The sequence below is a fragment of the Corylus avellana genome, chromosome ca9, assembly GCF_901000735.1.
Source record: "Corylus avellana chromosome ca9, CavTom2PMs-1.0".
NCBI lineage: Eukaryota > Viridiplantae > Streptophyta > Magnoliopsida > Fagales > Betulaceae > Corylus > Corylus avellana.
In genome coordinates, this window is record NC_081549.1 from 17,663,075 (window position 1) to 17,677,718 (window position 14,644).

Sequence of the window (14,644 nt, forward strand, 5' to 3'; positions counted from 1 at the left end):
ATTAGTAGCATGATTTTAGACTGCAGAATCTAGTTCACCCTTTTTAAGCAAGATTTTCCTTATGGATGGCCACACAAGTAATTTTGGAAGTAATGATGAAGTAGATGTCATTTTGAGGTAGCTGCGTCTAAGAGTCATATTCTTTGTTAACAACCTTAAGTTTTTTGCCCTCTTCAAAAGTATGTTGTTTTGTGGAAGATTACACTGCTTTTAACTTTCAACCACAATGGACTATGAGAGGAATTGGTTATGTATGTTTTTACATGGCTGATTACAATGTTGTTTGTGTGTTTCGGATTGTGGAAACTAAAATGGCTTTGAAGGCCCTGCCATATGGTTCTGTGCTTTAGATAAACACAGCAATAGTCAGTTCATGTGTGTTACTCCACACACTGTCTTAAATTACTTTTGCATGCCGATATGTTGAACTGAAATCCTATTGTCAGATTTAATATGAACGTGGATTTGTCTATATCTTGCCTCCTCACACAAATATCTTTTTTTTTTTGGTGGGGGGGGGGTGGGGATTTTCTATGTGTCTGTCACTCCAATGTGCCAACCCTTGCTACTTCTATTCTCCTCAGCTACTCTGGGAACAATTATCTTCATAAAGGTGACAAAAGAGGAAGTCACATGAATATAATTATTGGTTCATCAGTTGGGGCTGTTGTTCTGCTTATAGCTACTATTGCATCTTGCCTATTTATGAGCAAAGGGAAGAAAAAGTATTTTGAGCAAGGTATGAGTCTGAAGCAATCTTCAAGTTCATCTCTTGCTTTTATAAAAATTGCAGTTGGTTTAACAAAACATGTTTTGATTTGTTATAGAACAACTTGAACATTCCCTGCATGTTCAAAGGCTAGTTCCATCCAAGAGTGATGCTCCCACAGAAGCTGCGCATTGCTTCACTTTCTCTGAAATTGAAGACGCTACAAATAAATTTGAGAAGAAAATTGGTTCCGGAGGATTTGGAGTTGTATACTATGGGAAAATGAAAGATGATAAAGAAATTGCAGTCAAAGTTCTAACCAGTAATTCCTTCCAGGGAAAGAGGGAATTTGCAAACGAGGTAATTTTTCATGAGTTGAATCTCCTTCTACATTCTGTTTCTGCAGCCAAATTACCTTGACCAACTTATATAAACTGTTCAAGATTCTTTATTTTTTGGGAAACTTCACAAACCCCCCCCCCCCCGGGGAACTTTCACGTATTTTGAAAGTACCCTCCGAAGTTCAAAAACTCTTAATTAAGGGGGTATCGAACTTTCAATTACCTCCTTCCGTTTGAATTTTTTGTTAAATTTTGTCAATTTTTAATATACTCATATTTTTTTATTAGAAAAAATAAAATAAAAAAATTTGTAAAGATTCATACGTTTATTTCTTTAATAAAAAAACATCTTTGCAATATTTTTGTCACATCTTTGCAAATGTTTTTAAAATTTTTCTATTTTTTTTTTAAAAAAAAAAACATGGGTATTTTGATAATGTTGACAAAATTTAATAGAAAATCCTAACGGAATGAGGTAATTGAAAGTTTGATACATTTGTACCTTGCCCAGAAATTTAATACCCAGCTTCATCATTTGTATTTTATGTACATCACCTTCTTTTTTTTTTCCTTTTGACAAATTTGCTGAAACATGGAGATTTCAAACTTTGATCTCTTCCATTCTAATCTTTTCTGAAGTTAAAGTGCAGTTAATAAAAGTTGTTCATCATTCTAAATAACTCCTGTTGCATTTGGTGGGACTATTTGTGTAAGAGAATCTGGTTCTTATGGCTTCTAGGAAAACATGACTTTTCTTTCTTCTCTCTCATCCACCCCCGCCTGAGTGCAGGGGTGTGGGTGGCGCGAGTGACCTGTTTGGGTGTCTAGTTTGTTAGCTGATTGGTTAGTGTTATGGCTGATTCGAGGAAGTGGTCTGTGGAGTCCAAGAAGTTTGAGTTACTGATAAAAAGTTTAGGGGTGAGGATTTTTGAAAGAAGCAATAGGATACAAAAAACCATCTTCTTGAAGAAGGATGAGTTGCTGTGGTTGGGGCGCATTGTAGAGGACTTGGTGGTAGTGGAAACTTCTAAGGTTTTTTAGGACCAATCCAGAGCAGGGTTTCCTCGGATAATTGCGCAAAAATGCTCCAACAGGAATGGACGTTTTCTGACGGTAGAAGAATTTGATGGAAGGCAAAGAAGAGGATCGATTATTATACCAGAAGGGCGAGTTGGTCAAGGTTGGGAACGTTTCATCTCGGAGGTGCGTTTGGCTAAGTCTTCACTGTGCGAGGTCAGGGAGGTCACGGTAAACAAGAAGAAGTTTGAGGGGGTGGGAAGGAGGAGTTTCGCGGAAGTGCTGAGGTCGTCGTTGCAACCGGCATATGACTGTTTTATTGCTTATTCCGAGCCGATAGCCAGGGTGCCTAGATGGTTGAAGGAGGCTGCTGTAGAGAAGGATAAACAATACCATGCTTCCACGGAGCAGGGGGTGGGTACGCACAAGGCGAGGATTGCTTCCACTGGTGGCGGTTGCGTGGAGGGACCGAAGAAGAACCAATTCTCTGACGCGGAGGGATTGTGCAACCTAAAGGCAGGGGGGTCACGGGGTGTTGTCAACAGGATTCCGACGAGCAGAAATCAATCTCTAGTGAGCAGGTTGAACGCCTCGGCAATGATGGCAGCATCGGAAGTTGGAGACGATCACGTGAAGAGATGGGAGGGGGTAGGTAGGCTCGAAGAGCAGGCCTGGTTTCGTGTGAAAACTGAACTCATTAATGCGAAGGAGTCATTGAGTAGGTTGAGGGGAGAGATTGACGTGGGTCTAGAGAGGTTTGATTTTTCAATTAAGAGTCTGGAGGAGAGGAGTGGTTACACAAGGACTGGGGGGGCGTGCGTGTGTGGTCTGGCAGGAGGGGTCTCATTCAAGCAAGGGGAGGCCCAACCCAAGAAGATTAACATGGAGGTTAGAGATTTGGAGGGGGAGGATGGGTCTAACAGAAAGGCCAATGGCCCAAGAGAAAGTTTAAGGGAAAGAAGAAGGTGGTGGCTGTGTATAGGCATAGGAAGGTGGGCTTGGGTCTGGGTCAGTCCAGCCCATGCGTGTCTGGTCCAGAAGGGGCAAGACCCAAGGGATCTTCGGAGGTGTTTAACACGATCGGCCTGTAGGAGGGATGCTGAAGGTCTCCAGCAGGTGACCCAGGTGCGTCGTCGTCGGTGGCAGTAGGGGCGTACACAGAAGAGGGATCGCCGGCTACAGTGGGAGTTTCTGGTGGTGGTCCCGGTGAGTTTTCTAGCAGTACAGAAGCGTTGATTCTGGCCGGAAACAGCTGCTGCACGCCGGCGATCGTGATTAAGGACAGGGGGGAGATGTTTCCATGCCAGACAAAGCCGGAGATGCCGTTGGTGGTTGTCGCCGGTGAGTCAGAGATGGCCGGCGATTTATTCAGTGCTCCAGCGGTCGTGATTTCGAAAGGGGGGGAGTCTCTGTCAAGCCAGACAACGCCGGAGGTGCCATTTTTGGTCGCCGCCGGTGAGGAGCTTGAGTAGGTCGAGTCTGGGGAGACATCTGGAGCTGTCGGAGCACCAGAGATGGTGGTTTTGGGCGGTGGGGATACTATTTCGCACCAGAAGATGCCGGTGATGCCAGGTACAGTGTGTGAGGGCAGTGAGTTGTAACCTTGGTATGGCGGTGAAGTGTTCCAGGTTGTCGGTCAGGCTAGTGGGGGATTGGGTCAAGTGCAGCAACTAAGGTATACTGGTGGGCTGCATGTCTAGGACAATGATCCTTCAAATAGAGGATTCCGGTGTTCAGGTTTGGTTGAGACTCTAGAGGATGGTCAGGTGGTGGTAGCTAAGAGTTGTGGGGGTGAAGTCATGGTTGAGGATAGGAGTAAGGAAGGCGGGAGGGCAGAGGCGTGTGGAATAGAGGGGCCTTCGCCTTTGAACAGTTATGGTCCTAATTTAGGGGATGCAGCAGGCTATTCCGATTGGGTTATCCAGTGTGCCAATGAGATATATCAGATCGTGGGGATTTCGTTTGCCGGTCATAAGCTGCAGTTGTTAGCATTGTTAACCTCTCTAGAAGAGGAGCGTCGAAATAATGGGATGGTAACTACTTCAAATAGCTGCACTAAGGGTAAAAGGCAGATGAGGAATTTGGAGTGTTCGGTGAATTATGATGCCAGAAGTGGGAGCTCAATTCGGGGAAGCAGCAAAGGGAGGGGGAATGTAGTAGTATTATGAAGATAAGCATAATCTCTTGGAATGTGAGAGGGTTGAATAAGAGGGATAAGCGCTTGAGGGTGAGTAATTTGCTTAGGGATTGGAATGCAGATGTTGTTTGCCTTCAAGAAACCAAGATTCAGGATATGTCTAGAAACATTGTTCGCAGTTTATGGAGGCGAAATCATGTGGATTGGTACTGTTTGGATTCTAGTGGGGCCTCGGGTGGTATTTTAATCATGTGGGATACTAGGGTGGTGGAGAAGATCGATGTCTGTATAGGGGATTTTACCCTAGCTGTGTCTTTCAGGAACGTGGCAGATCTCTCTGTGTGGGCGTGTGCAGGGGTGTATGGTCCGAATATTGATAGGGATAGAAGGCTCCTTTGGGATGAGTTGGCTGGCGTTCTTAGTTGGTGGAACGTGCCATGGTGTATTGGGGGAGATTTCAATGTTACTCGATTCCCTAGTGAAAGATCTGGTGGAGCTCGCCTGGATTCTGCTATGATGGGTTTCTCAGATTTTATTTCTGAACAAGGGCTTATGGACCTTCCCCTTGTCGGGGTTGTTTGCACTTGGTCGGTCTCTCAAGATCCTCCGCTATGGTCTAGGATTGATCGGTTTCTTGTTTCTCCAGAGTTGGAAGCCTGGTTTCCAGGGGTGAGGCAGAAGAGGCTCCCACGTCTATGCTCGGATCACTTCCCAATCATGCTTGAGTTGGGGGAGGTATCCCAGGGGAAAAGGCCATTCAGGTTTGAGAATATGTGGCTTAAGGAGGAAGGCTTTATTGCTTTAGTGAAACAATGGTGGGATTCTTATGAGTTCCAAGGTACGCCGAGCTTTGTTCGCGCTCGCAAACTCAAGGCCTTGAAGCTGAATTTGAAGACTTGGAATGAGGAGGTGTTTGGTAACATTGAGAGGAATAAGCGGACTCTTCTTGAAGATCTTCGGGTGTTTGATGAGCACGAAGAAAGTAGGGCTTTGAACGAGGAGGAGTTAGCGAGGAAGGCCGAGGTTGTTCGAGAATTAGAGAAGTGTACTCTTATGGAGGAGATTAGTTGGAGACAAAAATCTAGGGTGTTTTGGTTAAAGGAAGGGGACAAGTGCACTAAATTCTTTCATTCCATAGCCAACTCTAACAGAAGATATAATTCGATAGAGAATCTTATGATTGGGGATAATCTTTCTTCAAATCAGGATGAGATTAGTGAGCACATTGTTGATTTCTACCAAAAGCTCTTTGCTGAACATCACAATTGGAGGCCTTTGGTAGATGGTATTTCCTTGGATTCCATTTCAGAGGGAGAGGCCAGCTGGTTGGAGAGAGATTTTGAAGAGGAAGAGGTTAGAAAGGTCGTGTTTAAGATGAATGGCAACAAGGCATCGGGCCCCGATGGGTTTTCTATGGCGTTCTTCCAAGCTTGTTGGGATGTGGTGAGGGAGGACATTATGAGGGTCTTCAGTGCTTTCCATGCTGGCGGGATGTTTGTAAAGAGCCTCAACGCTTCGTTCATTTCGCTTATTCCGAAGATTCCCGGTGCCATCAACCTTAAAGATTTTCGCCCGATTAGCCTTGTGGGAGGTATGTACAAAATTATTGCCAAGGTTTTAGCAAATAGATTGAAGGTTGTGTTGGACAAGATTATCTCCAAGTCGCAAAATGCTTTCATCAAAGGTCGGCAGATTCTAGATCCCATCTTGATTGCTAATGAATGCCTTGGTAGTAGGATGAGATCTGGGGAGCCAGGGGTCATTTGCAAAATGGATTTGGAAAAAGCTTACGATCATGTGAATTGGGGCTTCTTGATGTACTTGCTAAGGAGGTGTGGTTTTGGAGGGGTTTGGTGTTCTTGGATTCAACATTGCATTTCCTCGGTGCGGTTCTCGATTCTGGTAAATGGGTCTCCTAAAGGTGTTTTTTAGTAGCTCCAGGGGTTTGAGACAAGGGGATCCTCTCTCTCCTTTGCTGTTTGTGTTTGTGATGGAGGTCCTGAGTAGGATGATTTCGGCGGCGGTTCATAGGGGGTTGTTAGAAGGCTTCAAAATCGGCAACATTACAGTCTCCCATCTTTTATTTGCCGACGACACCTTGATTTTCCGCAATGCTAGGCCTGCCCAGTTACGTTACTTGCAAAGTTTGTTCTTCTTGTTTGAAGCTGCTTCCGGGTTAAAGGTTAATTTGGCTAAATTGATGCTTATTCCGGTGGGGAATGTGGAGCAAGTAGCTTCGTTAGCCGGTATTTTAGGGTGTGAGGCAGCTACTTTGCCAGTGAAGTACCTTGGTCTCCCGTCGGGAGGTTCTTATAAATCCAAGCATATTTGGGATGAAGTGATCGAGAAGATTGAATATCGGTTGGCCAGCTGGAAAAGGTTGTATTTGTCGAAAAGGGGTAGGGTCACCCTTATTAAGAGCACTCTTGCTAACCTGCCCACTTATTACTTGTCTCTTTTCCCTATTCCGGTGAGTGTTGCTAAGCGCATTGAGAAGCTTCAACGCAATTTTCGTTGGGGAGGGATAGGCGAAGAGTTCAAATACCACTTGGTGAAGTGGTCGCAGGTGTGCACTCCGATCAAGGAAGGAGGGTTGGGGATCAGGATCTTATTGGTTTTTAACCGCGCTCTTTTAGGGAAATGGTTGTGGCGTTATAGGTCGGAAAGAGATGCTTGGTGGAGAGTTGTGATAGATGCGAAGTTTGGAAGCTTATGGGGAGGATGGTGTTCGGTTGAGCCTAGAGGCACGTTTGGGGTAGGGTTATGGAAGAATATTAGAAAAGGGTGAGAAACTTTCAAAGGCTTTACGAGATTTGCAGTGGGGGATGGGTCTAGGATTAGCTTTTGGCATGATTGGTGGTGTGGAGATTCAGCTCTCAAGATAGCTTTCCCGATCCTTTATAGTATAGCTTGGGCCTCAATTGCGGATAACGTGGAGATGCTAGGGGGGTCCAACCAGTGGAACGTGAGTTTTTCGAGGGAGGCTCATGATTGGGAGGTGGAGGCCTTTGCCTCATTTTTCCAGCTGTTACATTCTACAGGAGTGAGAAGACGGTCGGAAGATAGATTATGGTGGGAACTCTTCCAAAAGAGTTACGTTCAAGGTCAAGTCTCTCTTTCTCTCCTTGGCATGCTCGAAAGGGAGGAGGTTCCCCTGAAAGAGTGTGTGGCGGACACAGGCTCCTCCAAGGGCAGCATTTTTTGCGTGGTCGGCGGCTTGGAGGAAAATTCTGACCTTAGATAACCTCAGAAAGAGAAATGTGATTGTAGTAAACAGATGTTGAATGTGTAAGAATAGTGAGGCGACGGTGGATCATCTTCTTATTCATTGTGAGGTGGCGTCTGCTTTGTGGAGTGCCTTTTTTGGCCGTTTTGGGTTATCATGGGTGATGCCTGGTCGGGTTTTCGAGTTGCTAGCCTGTTGGTGGTCAATAGGGAGGGGGGGGAGTGCTGCTGGAAGATGGTGCCTACTTGCTTTTTTTGGTGTCTATGGAGAGAGAGAAATAATAAGTGCTTCGAGGATGTGGAGAGGTCTATCGAGGACTTTTTATCCTATTGTTTCTATACTCTGTATCTTTGGACTGTAGCGTTTGTTTTCCCGGTTTCGTTTAGCTATGATGATTTCCTTGTACGTTTTTCCCTTTCTAGTTAGGTGATCCTCCTTGTATACTTCAAGTGTACTTAGGGGCGCCTTACACTTTTAATAAAGTCAGTTACTTGCTTATCAAAAAAAAAAAAAAAAAAAAAATTGTAATAATATACATAATCTCTGAGTCATCAACTCGATGCATCACCTTAAGGTAAGATTTATGGTTCAAGTTTATTTTTATTTTTTATTTTTTATTTTTTATTTTTTTATGTCGAGGAACCTCTCCAAGGCAGGGCCCTTCGGACCCACTCCTACAGAGTAAACCCCAGTTCCGTGCACCGCACCCTTAAAAGTTTCCCTATACGAAACTGGTTAAATCGCTGGCTTTTCACCAGGGGGTGTGGCCCCAAGAGATTGTTTGCACCCATGAGGTATTGAACCTTGGACCTTGAAGGAGCAAACCTTAAGACCAAGGCCTCCACCACTTGGGCCAACCCCTTGGGGTTTTTATGGTTCAAGTTAATTAATAGATGTTTACAAGGAGTCTTCAAATTTTAAAGCAATACAATTACCGATATAGAAGTCCCAATAACTTACAATTCCCTCAACTTCGGTAGGTTGAACAAAGAAGAAGGCAGACCACCTGTCAATTAATTGTCCTCGAGATGACTACACAAGGCAAAGATCATGATTAGCTTAATTTTTTAATATACCCATGATTTAGAGAGCAAGTCATCGTAGATTACATGATTTTCAAATCTATGCATCCAGTAAAATCAGGTAATGGACCATTAAGTGAATTACCATCAAGCCACCTGCAACCACAAGACAAAGGGATGATTATAATATAAGGGTCATCAATACTTGTGGACTTTAAACACTGAAACCAATAGTCACCATCCAGAAAAATGGAAATGCAGTATTATACTTACAACTCAACTAAACCAGTCAACTTTCTCAAGTCCGAAGGGATATTCCCTGTTAAGTTCTTTCTAGAAAGCAAACTGCCAAGCACCAGAGACACAAAATAGTTGTGATTGGATCAGTGACATTTCTATTCATATATGTAGGTGACTACACGCAAACAATGCAGAAACTATTAGATATTCATGCGATAAAACCTTAAAAAATTTAACCATTACATTTTAACAATTTTTGGCTGTGGATCTGAGTTGCACTGCACCCATGACCACGGAACTGGTAGACATGGGTCACCACCCTCTTGTGCCCAGTCTGCTGATGAGTAGGGTGAAACTACATTAGCAATAACCGCTCCTGCAACTCATGAAATTCATGTTAAAGAATGATACTCAATAGAAAACACTCAACAAGCAAAAACAATAGCTATGCAACACAAGTAAGAAAACATGATCTTAGATCTTTATGCACACACTTCATTATACCTACCATCTAAAGAACCATCATTTTTCTCCAGATACTTATTGATCTCAATAGCATTCAAAAGAGGCCCCAGGGAAGAATCTGATGTTTTCCCAAATCTAAAAGATAATAAAAAGGGAAGGGTTAAGTTGACATATCCAGGCTCATAAACAATATATTTTCCTAGAGCATTCTCTTCAATATTGACTACAGCCTTGCTCATCTCAGGATAGCCTGGGAGTACCAATCTGAATTTTCTAGACTCATCTGAATCCAAATCTTCAATTTCTGCAAAGTAGGAGACAGCCCATCCGAAACCAGGAAAACCGTTCAAGTTTAACCGGTAAGTTAACGATCCATTTGTTCCAACTACAGCTGTCTGCATCACTTTTTCAGGTGGCCTCTCATCTTTGTTAACATCAATTGGCATTTTGGTTGACACTTTTTTGGTTCCAGCAGCGACATCAACAAGGTAATTTGCTTTCTTCAAGGAATCTGATTCCCATATTCTATCAAAAGGCTCATCAGGATACCTAAAATAACAGAGATACAGATCTTTTCATAATATGGACAAATCTTCAAACAATAATGTGTAGCTAGTACACCTCTTCTAGCTCAAAATTCTCACTTATTAGGTTGTTAGGCATCAACATGTCTCAGATCAACTTGACTAACTTAATCTGTTTTCTTCTCATATTGTTTGATGTATATTATTTTAAAATGCATTCAGATAACTGTATATTTGAAATAGCAGGCTGCAAAGCACTTCTAAGCAAATATTCTGTGCATACCTGATTGGAGCTTCACTATCTGCACCAAAGTTTATCCTGGCAGAGACACTGAGGTAATAATGCGCCTCAAAATCTGTGTAATAAACTGAACCATTAAATTGCCGGAGCGCAAGAGTAGATATAAATGGCTGCCCAGTTGTAGCATTGGATAGGCACACGCTGATAGTAGGACTTAAAGCCAGGAATATTAGCTCTCGGACTTCTATAGTACCAGCATCCAAAATGACTATTGTAGACCAATGAGTAGCCCCAAGGGAAATGTCAAATTTTGGATAAACGTTGCTGTTGTCAAAGTTACCATACAAAGAATGTTGCTCTCAGAAGGTACCTAGTCCTACTTATGACATTAAGGGTGTAACAATACTTCCTGGAATCGGCAGGAAAGTGCCTCAGGGTCATGTATTGCTTGCGTATCTCGTTTGCAACAGATATGTTAGCTGTTTCTCCATAAGCAAGTTGACTGTCAGGGGTCCACACCAGGCCAATGTCATCGGAGAAATTTTCTATACCTCCACAGTCAAAACTGACAAAACCTGCTTCACAAGACCATATTGGTGTAGAAGAAAAGTAAATCCAAACTCCATGCAAATTTTATAAGGAACTGCTATTGTCTACCTAGTGTTTTTATCACATAATGGATAAAACTCCAAATAACCTTATGCAATTATAAAAAGGGATATAATAAAAGAACGGGAAATAAGCAGCAGGGAGTTATCTTAAAACAAATCTCATTTTAGCTACAATAGAGAGAGAGAGATCTCATCCCACATAATAGTGGAATTCAAAGTCGAACCTAAATTCAAGATTGAAAATATGCGTTTAAGACCAATATAATAAAAAAAATTAAAATTGGATGATCCGTCATCAGACAAATTTTAGGGTTGAGGTACTAGTCTCCTCCACACACACAGATGGGAACGCGGCGATCAGATCAGACATGAAAAACAAGTCATCTAACAATGGAAGTACGCCTATCTCTTCCTCTTGATTTACACATGCTATGGAGAAAGGATAGATTTATCTAGTTTAATTATAGCATACACTAGTTGGATCGATCATATCTCTCAGCTTTAATCTTGATCAACTATTTACCACAGTATCTAATATGCGCATTGAATTTATTCTTGAGCACAAGGGAAACTGGAGCAGGATTCTTCAGTTGTTGATGTAATTGACAGATTATTTGTTGATGTAATTGACAGATTATAGTTTTTGGACACATTTGACCACCCAAAAAAGTGACTCATGAATTCAATTTCCAAGTCCCAGCCACTTATAAGCATGTAGTTTATGTTAACTTCATCCGTAAAAAGAACAATTTTACAAGATGGGACAAGACAACCTAAAAAGCTAACAATTTTAGGTAGTTGTAGGTTATAAAGGAAGCATGGTTAATATAACTTGTATGAGACGGTTATAAGTACAGGGTTGAAGGGTTTGCATATCAGTTACAACTTATGGCCTCTATTCTTTTCTTTTCTTCCCTTTTTCAGAATCTGTTATACTGAAGAAAAATATCAGATCCACTAAAAAAGCCAAAACGACGAAAACCACTGTGCCGTTTGCTTCAATTGTTTCCAGTTCTTCAAATCTCTGGTTTAGCCATTAGTTCTGTGGAGTGGGACTGTAAAGATGGTTACTTTCCCTTTCTATTATTTAGACTGCCATCTTAAAAAGCAAACAAAAGATATCAAAAATGACAACCGAAGCAAAATTAAGAATGCATACACAGAGCAATCCAAAAGAACAGAGCCCCAGTATATTTACCAAGATATGGGCATTAGAAACCAATCCACCACAAACCCAGTAAGTATTTTTTAAAAAAATTCATTTCACTATTTTGCTCATACATATACGTGAAACAAAGAGCGAGGAGTGGAAGTACCTGGCATCTGAGCTGAAGAGGCATGGAAGAGAAGGAAAAGGATGAAGAAGAGAGAGTATAGGAGAAGCCCAGTCTCCATTATGGGCATTGAAAAGCTGAAGTGAGAGGATGAAACAGAGCGAAGCCACTCTGTGCTACAGATAAAAAGTTACAATGCCACTGCCATCATATTTTTTTTATTAAACAAAAAAAAAAAAAACAATAATGCAAAACAAATAAAACAGAAGTGATTCTTCTTTTGAGGGTGTGTGTCAGTGTGTGTCAGTGAATGATTTGGAAAGAGAATGAGAAGATGGTTTGTAGAATAGAGCGAGAAGGAATCTTCGAGCTCTAAGCTCTTAGAGCATTCCCAGCAGCTACCCGATCATATTCCCTAAATTTAAGGATCCAAACTACTTTTTGCTTCCCTATATCAATTTACTCCCCAATAGCTTCCCTAAATACTTCCCTATATCATTAAAATATTATATTTTTATTTTACTTTTTTTATATTTTATTCCTTTAATTTATACTTTCTCTCTCCTTCATATTTTCTTATTCTTTCTTTCCGATGCAGCGCAGCACAACAGCAACCCATTTCTTCTTCCTGTGATTTCTTCCTTTTCTTCTCCTCCCAACAAGGAAGCTAATGTCCTCACTCCTGTCCCTGTGATCCTCTTGCACCCAACCACCTCAAATTTCTTCAATTTCCAACACCCCCTCGCGATCGCTATCAACCCCATGTCGTCCAAGTCCGCTGAGTTCTTTATCGACAGCGACTCCAGCCCCTCGCACAACGTGACCCCATCCAACTGCGACCCAATCGGCGCTCACATGCCTTGACGCCTTGTGCCTTTGATTTGATTTATGGGTTTCTTTGGTTTGATTTGATTTATGGGTCTGAAATCTTTGGTTTGAAATCTCTGGTCTGAAATCCCTAAAATCTTTGATTCGGTCTGAAATATCACGTTTGATCGATCTGGGTTTCTGGTTTGATCATTTGGTGGTGCGAGAGAGAGAGAAAGAGAGGTGAGAGAGAGGCGTCTGGTTTGATCTCTGGTTTGGTGGTGCGAGAGAGAGAAAGAGAGGTGAGAGAGACGTGAGACGGGAGGAGAGAGGAGAGAGAATATTTTTTTTCTAATTTAATAAGCATGTGGATCGCTACAGTTGAACCCAAAACATTGGGTTCAACTGTAGCAGCTGATGGTTTAAGGAACCATATAGGGAATCTGCTGTAGGACGTTTTTTGCAATTTTTTAGACATATTCCCTAAATTTAGGGAACAGACTCCCTTATAAGGAGTCTGCTGGGAATGCTCTTACGGTGTACTGAAATGGATGTTCGGAGAGGACCCCACCAAAAAGAGGCAATGGAGAGAGAGTCTTACGGCCTCGAAGTTCATCGTGATGCAGATGTAGGGACGAGATTCGATGCCACTGAGAGGACCCACCACTGGTGTTGCACCGGCGTCACATCACATCAATTTCCTTTCACTTCTTGTCTTATTGGCACCATTTGGTTAGGGGTGTCAATCCGGTCCAATTTCTTAGTTTTTGGCCAAAATCGGAAACTGGAACCAGGGTATCCTGCTTCTCGGTTTTGAGAAACCGGAACCGGAACCCCGGTTAACTGGGAACCGGGTCCCGGGTCCCGGTTACCGGCAGGTTCCGGTTTTACTCGGTCCGGTAACCGATTTTTTAAGAAAATTGTTTTTTTTTGTCTAAATTAAACAAGTTTTGTTGTGATTGTTTCAAATAATTATTACAACAATAAATATAAACTACCAACAATAAATACTTTATATATATTTAAACAGTATATTTCATTGTGAGCCTAAAAAATTGTAAGAACCAAACTTTATGCAAAGAAAGGCACCAAATAAGTGACCCAATTGACCAAATTTCCAGATGATTAAGACTCCAACAATCCAACATCAGAAAATGAACAACTACTACAATCAACCCAATAAACCCAATATCAAAATTCCATCAAATCTTGTTTAGATGTTAATATTATACACTCAAGTAACATTATATATAAATATTACAACAATATATATATATATTCAAACAATATATTTCTTTGTTTTCCATTTTTCCTACTTTTCAAACTGACTATCTGAAAATTTCAACTTAGCATATATATATATAATGGAAACCTGGTTCCCGGTAAAAACCGAGTACCGGAACCGGAGTGGTTTTTGGATTTTTCAAACCGGAACCGGGTCCTCGGTTTCCCGGTTCCGGTTCCGGTTTTCCGGTAATTTTTGACACCCCGACGTTTGGTAAATGGTTTGGCAAAGACAAAGGCAAAGGCACACAAATTTCTAGGGGTGTCTTGAGAAACCGGAACCAGAACCGGGACCCCGGTTACAGGCCGGTTCCGGTTTTACCCAGTCCGGTAACCGGTTTTTTAAAAAAAAATTGGTTTTTTTGGCTTATTTTAGGTATTGGGCTTAAAATAAGCCAATTTGTTTTTCATAAGTTGGCCCATTTTTAAAAAAATCTATTAGTTTCTTTGTCTAAATTAAAGGAGTTTTGTTGTGATTGTTCCAAATAATTAAAAAATAAACCTAAAAAAGTCCAAAAATCCTTAAAAATCAATGTTTTTGCCTACTTGGGCCTTAGAAATAAAAATTTAATTTTTTAAAATACCCTAAACCTAAACCTAAGTGTAAAATATATATATATATATATATATATAAAATGGAAACCCGGTTCCGGTATTCCCGGTAAAAACCGGGTACCGGAACCGGGGTACCCGGTTTTTGGAATTTTCAAACCGGAACTGGAACCGGAACCGGGACCCCGGTTTCC

At 41.7% G+C, this 14,644-nt stretch overlaps 1 pseudogene; it reads right to left on the reverse strand.

Moving 5' to 3' along the window:
• Positions 1–11,992, reverse strand: part of LOC132161603 (probable LRR receptor-like serine/threonine-protein kinase At1g67720) — a 15,708-nt pseudogene extending 3,716 nt beyond the window's left edge.
• Between the last annotated feature and the right edge of the window lie 2,652 nt (positions 11,993–14,644).